The following is an 8699-nucleotide window of genomic DNA, read 5'->3' as shown; positions in this document are numbered from 1 at the left end:
TCGGCCGTTTTTCTTTTCAGAAATCGACCTAAATTTTCATCACTCTCAACGTCGCCTGGGGCGTCCAAAGACCCTCAAACAAGGTCTATAAACCTCCGTATTATTGATGTTGCGACGAAGTGGTGCAACAAATCAAGCCTCGAGACCCCTGTCTTTCGACTGGTCAGGGACTTCTGGACTCTTCTAGGCCCTACCAAGTATTACTCGTCGTCTTAGTCTTTACATAAAACCCGGCTTTGGTAAGTCACGAAAATATTTGGTCGTCGTCATAAGAACTTTATGATAAGAAACATGTGGTGTCCTTCGTCAACATTTCTGAAGTCTTGACCTTCACTACCTAGGTGAAAGAATCACCAGTCCTCCCTGAGCTCGTCGCGACAAGAGCTTAGTCGCGTCGGAAGATTATCTAAAAAATACCTCTGGACACTTCTTTGTGGTAATGTCATCAGGTCAGATGACTTCTATTTTCGTACCTGTTCTGTTTAGGACGACACTGTAATCAGAACATTGATCTATACAAGAACAGAAATCCACTATCAATCCGACTAAACATTGACAAAATTACACTGACAACTTTGAGTCCAGTCTCAGGGTACTGATGTGGATCTAAAGAACGGAAATAGACAACAAAAACCTTGTAACGTCTGACTTCGAGTCGCGATTGAAATATGCAAGACCGGAACCGAGGTTTTTTGGTGTAATGGAGGTCAAATTAGAAACAAATTAACCTCTTTTCAAGACCTGGTGTAGTCAGTAACTAAACAAAGTACGTGAATGAGTCACAAACTTAACCTCGTATCAGAGGACACACTTTTATACAATGCATGTAACACACACAGTAGGCGTATCGATAACATTGAACACCCGTGGGGGAGATACTTTGCGTTCGATGGGGTGTCGTGGGGGTTTTCTTTTAGAGACCGCGCCCTGTGACCGGTGCCCATGTACCGCCAAAACACACGGGAGGGTACCTTTAGTAATTCCGGAGGAGACAATCAAACATAGACCCGCGGCCCAGACATGGTCGGAGTACCTCTGACTTGTCTGTCTCGACACCTCTTATTGCTGTATACTCAAAAAGTCTTAGGCTCGTCTTGTAGATCGTGTCTTCGTCATCAACCAAGCTCTGGCGCCTGACTCGAGAACATTAGGAGATGCCGGTGGTTGGAAAGGCAGTATCAATTTTGTTCGGAACCGGAGGCTCCATCTTTGAATGAAATGTGTCCTCTGAAGAGAGAGTGTCGGTCTACGGTGTTACTGCTGAACTTGGCCTCGACTTTTACTACGTTTGACTGTGTATCCAGTCTCTTGTTGTTGGGAACAAATGGTGGGTCTATAGACGAAGCTCTTATGTGTCGGCGCGGGTTGTAAACCAGGTAATATACGGGAAAGAGCGAACTAGACTACAAAACGGAATTTTTGTGAGAACAATTGTTACCATACGAAGGTTGGATTATTTTCGTTACTGAAGTAGTCTTGAACTATTCATATCTTAGACTGCACTGTAACTTTTATCCATGTATTTTTTCTTTTAATGTTTATTTTATTAGCTTTTCTTTTTAATGACTGATTTTAAATGCCATTTTCTTAATGTCTTTCATTTTTTGTAAAGCACTTTGAATTGCCTTGTGTTGAAAAGTGCTATATAAATAAACTTGCCTTGCCTTGCAACAATCCCCACACACACATACACAGTACACCCACGACTGTTACAATGAAGGCTCGATAATCAGCTCACGGCATATAGGTGTAAGCAGGGGTAAAGTGCTATTTTTACAAGTGGGGGGTGGACCTCACCTCCTCTAGGGGGGTCCCGGGGAAGATTTTTTGTTTTATATTGAAGTTAAAAGCATCAATCTGGTGCACTTTGAAAGCAACATTAAGAGATCTATGGATACATCTCTCAACACCCATATGAAACAGAACTGTAAACTGGCTTATCGAAAACCAGTTGAGTAGCACTTGAAATGTTTTAGCTCTATGAAACCTGATGTACTTATATGATTCTGTTTTCTTCAAGGTTTTATCTTGTTGGTCTAACGCACTTATTGTAAGTGGCTTTGGATAAAAGCGTCAGCTAAATGCAATGTAAACAGATTTACTTTTTCTTTATGGATATTTTACAAATCACTCCCCTTTTAAACTGTATTCTTGTTTTACTGTCATATAGTGTCATACCTGTTTTTTATTTATTACTCTTATATTACTATCTGGCGTCACATACATCATAGCCTTATACAGTTCAGAGTTTATTTATAATTTAAGAAAATGTAAAAATATATTTTTTAAATCTGTATAAATAAAATAAAACTTGTTTATTGGGGGAGGGCAGGAATGTCAAATGGGAGGGCCTTGAAAAAACAATGTGTTGTGTACGTGTGGACTAGGCCTAACATTTTTACAAAGAAAGCATACTGTACATAAAAATAAACTCTTGGAAACATACTCATTTTCTATGGGCTGCAGGGTCATCACATATCAACCCAAGTGGAGACGTTAAGGGGATTTTTCAACGACGCGTCACCAAAAGAGTTTAAATCTTTAATGAAGAATAGTTTTCTTCCCCCCCCATTTCAGATCCACAGACTTGAAGGTTGTAAACCATCCCTGCTAGTTAAATACAGGTGACTCTTTCGCCTGAAGTCAACAGCAGGAATCCAGTTATTTTCTACCACCACAGGTAGCAGAAAGAAGAAATGTAGTACGTACTGTAAAGGTGAATTCATTTATATCTGCCTTACATCGAAAAGGGTCCTCACAGAGATATCTACGGTGAATCTAAAGACACCAAGCTGGTCGTCTTTGTGTGAGATGAGTCCTGATCTATCACAGAGCTTCCTGCCAAAGTGTGAGAGGGTAGAGGGAGAAAACATGGCTTGGCTGTGCAGACTAAAGCAACCCTGCAGTATCTCAGCTCGTCTTTGGCGTCCGAGCGTAGAGACAGCTCGATCCCTGGCATCCGGACCCTGTACCTGGCTTTATAAGGCCTTGAGCGATGCCAGAATCGGGCTATTCCTGGAGACGGTCCTCAGCTCCGTACCCAGAAAGCTTTGTTTGGACTGAGGCAGAGGAGGGGATGTACGGCCGCCGCTGCCACACAGAACGCCCCCCCCCCCAACTTCACATATTAAATCTTTATTATCTACACACATTCCAGTGTAGAAGAGGACACACTTTTAATTTTTATTTCTTTTTCCATGTGGAGACAAAGAGGCTGTATAAGATTAACAACTCAGTTGGTTCTCCTGTACTGCGTTGGATGGCTGTTATAAGTGTTAATGGTTTGTTTGGATCAGCATGGAGTACCACATGGGCACAGTTTAGTAAATGTGCTAAGTATAAATGTGTGCTCACAAAAAACCTTCTATTAAGTTTATATTTCCAGTTCATTCTTCTTACGCAGCCCAAACAACATCCTTGTTGCCATGTGTCCCTCAACATGGTAACAAAAAAACACCAGTTAAAACAAAGCATATATCAGTTGTAACTTTATCTAATTTCACCCCAATGTGTGTGTTTTTGATTTGTTGGTTTTTAGATTCAGATTTCACCTTTTTATCAAAACATGTAGCCTTTGTTTTTAAACTTAAAAAGCTTCTATTGAGTACAGAGTACCTTGCAGCTTATATAGTGTAGAATCATCATGAAGCTAACCCTGATTACTCGCAACACTCTAATGTCCCTATTTCTGGATAATATGTCATTTCTGAGACTTTAGAGACATTGGGATTCTGACAGCAATGAGAATAAATGTGGAATCTCAAGACTTCTGAACGTTTTAACAAATGTGCTTCCTCTACTGTAACTCCCCTTTAAAATATCCACTCTGTCACTTCATACGGGCGAATTAGTCGTGATAAGCCTGATAACTTCCCATTCCCCAAATGTTCAATTTTTGAGCTTCACATCTCCTCCATTTTCCCATCACAGACCCATGTGATGACACCTCTGCTAAACAGGGGGTTAGCAATAAGCAAGTGATTTCCCCGTGCATGAGAAAATGTAATTTACATAGACATGTCTGAGAAACAGGAGGCCAAGAAAAGAGCTGTGATGGATTCTCCATCAGGCTCGGATAGAAGCCTCTTTCTCAGCTCTGCCTCTGTTCAGCCTCAGCTGTTGGATGGCAGGATGGTATGGCTGCCTGCCAAAAGTAATGTTTACACTAACACGCACAACTGTTCTGTACGTAGTCACGGCATATTAACGATCCTGAGACGAGGGGCTCTGTGCGCTGCTGTGATTTTAGCGAGACAGGTGCTCACTGCAGCAGTGGGAAATAGGGAGGTGGTGGGAGGGTTTGGGGGAAGCAGGATGAGATCTACGCTGGCCCACAGGAGCTGATTTTGGTTGCTGTGATTGAAATAAAAACACAGTTTGTTATCAGGGCCCTAGTGAATACATTTTACAGCGGTGTTCTCTTCTGTCAGGCAAAGAAAAGATTCATTCGGTGGTTTCTTCATTGGGCTTCAATTGGAAATGTCTCTTGGTAGCTTGGACATCTTGTTAGAAGTTAAGAGGTTTGCCGGGAACCTTCTTTTTCAAATCATTTTGACAGTTCCTTAACTCTTATAAGTGAAAACAATACAAATAGTCTGCAGCAGTGCAGTGGCTTTTGACATGTTTATCATGTTCACCATCTGGTTTAATCGTGAAAGGCATGCTAACATTTGCTTACCAAAACAAAACAGAAAGTACAGCTAATGGGAATGTAATTAGCTTTGCTGGTATGTAGTCTAAAGCCAAAGTAAAATGTTTGATTTTGACCTGATTATTTGTCTTAGAAGTCACCAAAGTAATCTGAATACAGAATTTATTAAACATGAATGTGTTTACAAAGATGTGTGCCAAGTTTCAGCTCATAGGCAGCTGATTTCAGTATAAAAGCTGTAAAGACTCAGCTGGCTTAGGACCAAACTATAGACTGATCAACTATGCTTATGAACATAGTCGAACAATAGGAAGCTAAAGAATCTGATATTTCCCTCAGGAGTTGACTCATCTCATCTTATCTAGTAGTTTTACCCACACAACTCTAAATGAATGATAATGTTGCTTTTCAACCACTGTGTGTGCCAATCAGTAACTCTGATGACGGGTTAAAAGATGATGAATGTCAATGTTATGTTCACGACTTGATCCCTGATGTGTAAAGATGTGTGTGTTTTGAATTGTGACTCACACTGTAGGTGAGAGATGGAGCAAACATCACTGTTAAACAGGCATTGGATTAAATATCAAACGGTTTTGTTTTTTCCCATGGTGCCGCAGCAGGGATGCTGGCTTTCGGGGACGTGTGTCTGCTTTCTGTCACAGCCACCTAAAAGCTTATGAAAGAGATGCGTCAACAGCACCGCAGAGTTCTGCCACTCTGCCTTTTCCTCTCTTAGTATGTCTTTTCACTTGCATGAAAGTGTGTTTTATTCTTCTTTTACTTGCAACAGGTGTTTGATTGTCTCAGAGCTGTAGACAAAATTCCCTGAGTCATGAGGCTGCAGCAGCATCTCAGCCTCTCTACTGCATCGATTAGCTGGAGGAGAGAGCGGCTAATGAACAGAGGGTGGTTCGGTCACGTCTCCAGAGAGCTCCCGCTGCTGTAATTCATTCAGCACTTAACCTGAATCTTAACCTGAACTGCCTCATTAAACATCCGGCTGTTGGAAATATGTGTTGAGAATGTTTGCCATTCGGGGATTTTCTTTCAGGAAAGCGCCCGCGAGAAAAAAGAGGCATTAAAATGAATCAGTTCCTGTTATTTCGGGAGTTCATGCAGGGTCAGTGCTGCAGGACAAATCTGGCTTTCGTCTCTCCTCACTTCCAGAGAAGCAAGTGCATAAAAGAGACATCCTGGTCCTTTCGACTGCCTCCGCGAGCAGCCTTGAATCCAGCTCAATTTGAAGGATTTTGTCAGATTGCAGGCGTTTGACACACGCACAGAAAAAAGCAACTTAAGCAGACTTTAACTTTAAGTTCATTTAGAGTGACATATTTAACCTAAACTCTCAGATTTTTCTTTAAGAGTTTACATATTTAATTGGCTTCATTAAATACATTCAGAGTTGATACAAAAAATAGGAGTTTTGCAGGAAATGTTTATCCAGGTGGGCGGTTGCACCAGATAAGCTTATGAATGGGAAATGAAGAAGCTTCTGTAGTTCTTCCAGTAAAAACTGAAAATGCAAAGAAGCCCTGATTGTGACCTTTATCACATTGTTAGAAAAGACACACAGTTTTTGTTGACCCTGATTTGAAAGGTTAGCTCTTGCTTTTCGTAGATAAACTCTGAACAGTGCTTTATTGTGCAGTAACAAATAATAAAGCTCATGGTCGAAAGCTTGGAAACAGAAGCTAATTAAAAAGTGCAGCGGCAGCCACTTTCTCCTCCCTGCCCAAATAATCTCACCACCCAACCACAACAACAAACACAGCAGTGCATACTCTCTGATAGCCTCGCATCTCACCATGAAATAAACATATCATGTATGTTTAGCCTTTATTCATTTAAGGTAAGCTTACTTTTAATTTGCTCTTTTGGGAAACATATATGCTCATGTATACACTTCTATAGAAATAGTTGAATTATGTCCTGCCTGTGCTGCCTCAGCCAGCCTGAATCCAAAAATCGTTTCCACTTTTTAGGGCTTATTATTTGTAAAGTTTCATATTGAAAAAAGCATTCTACTAATCTTTTCTACATTTAAGAAAAGAGAAGACAGTATAATCTCATCATACAAAGGTTTGCGATAAAACCTTATTCTAAAATTAGAATACTTCTTGGAAATTACTTGAAGACCATGTTTAAAAGTTAATTGTGTTAAAAAAAAAACCTGTTTAAAATGAGAATTGAAAGAATAAACTACTTTTTATTCAACCCACTAGATGTTGTTGCCAGCATCTAAACATACAGGACTACATTTTTACTGGACGCCCTTTACTGTAAAAAAAACAAAAACGTGTTGCAATATTGGAATAAACAACATGCTCCTTCATTCAAAAGTCCAGGTGTTCCAGTGGCGGTCAGTCAAATCCAAAACAATAATCCGTGTATTTCCACTTTGAACTGAGAGCCAACTTCCCGCCTCTGATTTCCAGAACTCTTTGAACAACTTTTTCAATAAGGCATTCAGCAACTCCTTGGCATTTTCCTTCATCAAATGATTCAACTATGACACTTCCCTAGCAACTAGATTTCCTGTATTGTTCTTTAGATATATTTATTGATTTTTCCCATGTTATTTTTCCTGTGTTGATTCATCACTATTATGAATTCCCATGATGTTCTTTATATCATGTTGTGTTCTGTATAACATTGTGAAATTCTAACATTTGGATACAAATAAGCCCAGTGTGTGTCTGCCTCTTCCTGCACTGCATGTCATTTGCTCTCTTTGTGTTTTATTTGTGCAAATTGTGCAACATCTATACACATTCCCATATTAGGCTGGTATGACATGCCAGTAATTGGTATGTTCACCAAATCAGGTGCAGAAATAAACTGGGGCCTAGTATACTGATAAAAGGGTGTATCTAATACACCCTGCAAATCGATTTGGCTGATTGCCAACTGGAGGCCCCCCTAGAAAAGACTACTGAGCATTGCATGACCACAATTACCAAGCTTCCTTTTGTTAGGCAACTTTACATCTGAGTTCCACCAATTGTTCAGAAATAAATGCCTTGCTCAGGGGCACATCTGCAGCAGAAAAAAACATTTAAAACTGAGGTTGCTGCAGTGGGCCACCTAAGCTCTCCAGGCGGAGGTCAGCGTGCTCAAACGCTGCCCCCCGCGCTCTGCAGCTGTCCGTGCTGGCAGCGATGCGGCCGGGCCTGCCAGTCAACAGCTCCGTCACATCAGTCGGTAACGATCTCCTGGAAGCCGATCAACAAGCCAAAGCCATCCGTCAGGGAGACAAAGGCATGCCCACAGCATGGTCTGGCCCAGAATGCAGCCATTCATCGCGAGGGAGAAGCCGGAGCGCTGGCCAAGCCTTTCATGGACGGGGAAAAGGGATCTGTAACAAAACCATGCTCAATTAAGGCTCTGATTCACCAGGGGAGATAAGGGGTCATCAATCATAGGTGGCCAGGGACTTGTGCAAACAGCGTCAGGATGTGTCAGAGCTCGGCCAAAGTCAGCTGACGACTCTCAGACAAAGGTGCAAGGGGTTTGTCCTGTCAAAGACTTTCACACAGAGCTGCTGTGTCAGAAAACAGGTCTGCTGGACGAGAACGCTCTGTGCCGTCCAATGTGGGTGAACACCGGCTTATCATCAGCTCATTTGTACAAGTGGTTGTGAATATACAGAAGATACACTGATTTATTACCATATCAACTATTACCTAGATAAAAGTACCCAGCATTCTTACCTCATCTGAGCAGAGGCTAGTGCACACGTCTCCATCTGTGGCTGTGCCGAAGCAGCCAGTTTTATAGAATAACACACGGGCAACTTCAAACTGTAATCTCTGTGAGATATTGTATTGTTTATTCAACAGCTCCACCTCTGGTTAGCTTCATGATAAAGTGATTGTGATGTAGTTTTGTTTCCAAAGCAAACGAGAAGGCTCCTTGATTAGAACGTATCAGCGTGTTTGGAGAAAAAAAACCTGGATATAAAATATTTTTTTCTTTCCCCTGTCAATCTTCCATCTGAAATCATGTCGTAGCCTACCGATTGCACCATATGTATAACTTCTGG

This window comes from Notothenia coriiceps, unplaced genomic scaffold, assembly GCF_000735185.1.
Source record: "Notothenia coriiceps isolate Sejong01 unplaced genomic scaffold, NC01 NC01_scaffold00024668, whole genome shotgun sequence".
NCBI lineage: Eukaryota > Metazoa > Chordata > Actinopteri > Perciformes > Nototheniidae > Notothenia > Notothenia coriiceps.
The sequence above is the reverse complement of the archived record's forward strand: the minus strand, read 5'-3'. Positions refer to the sequence as shown.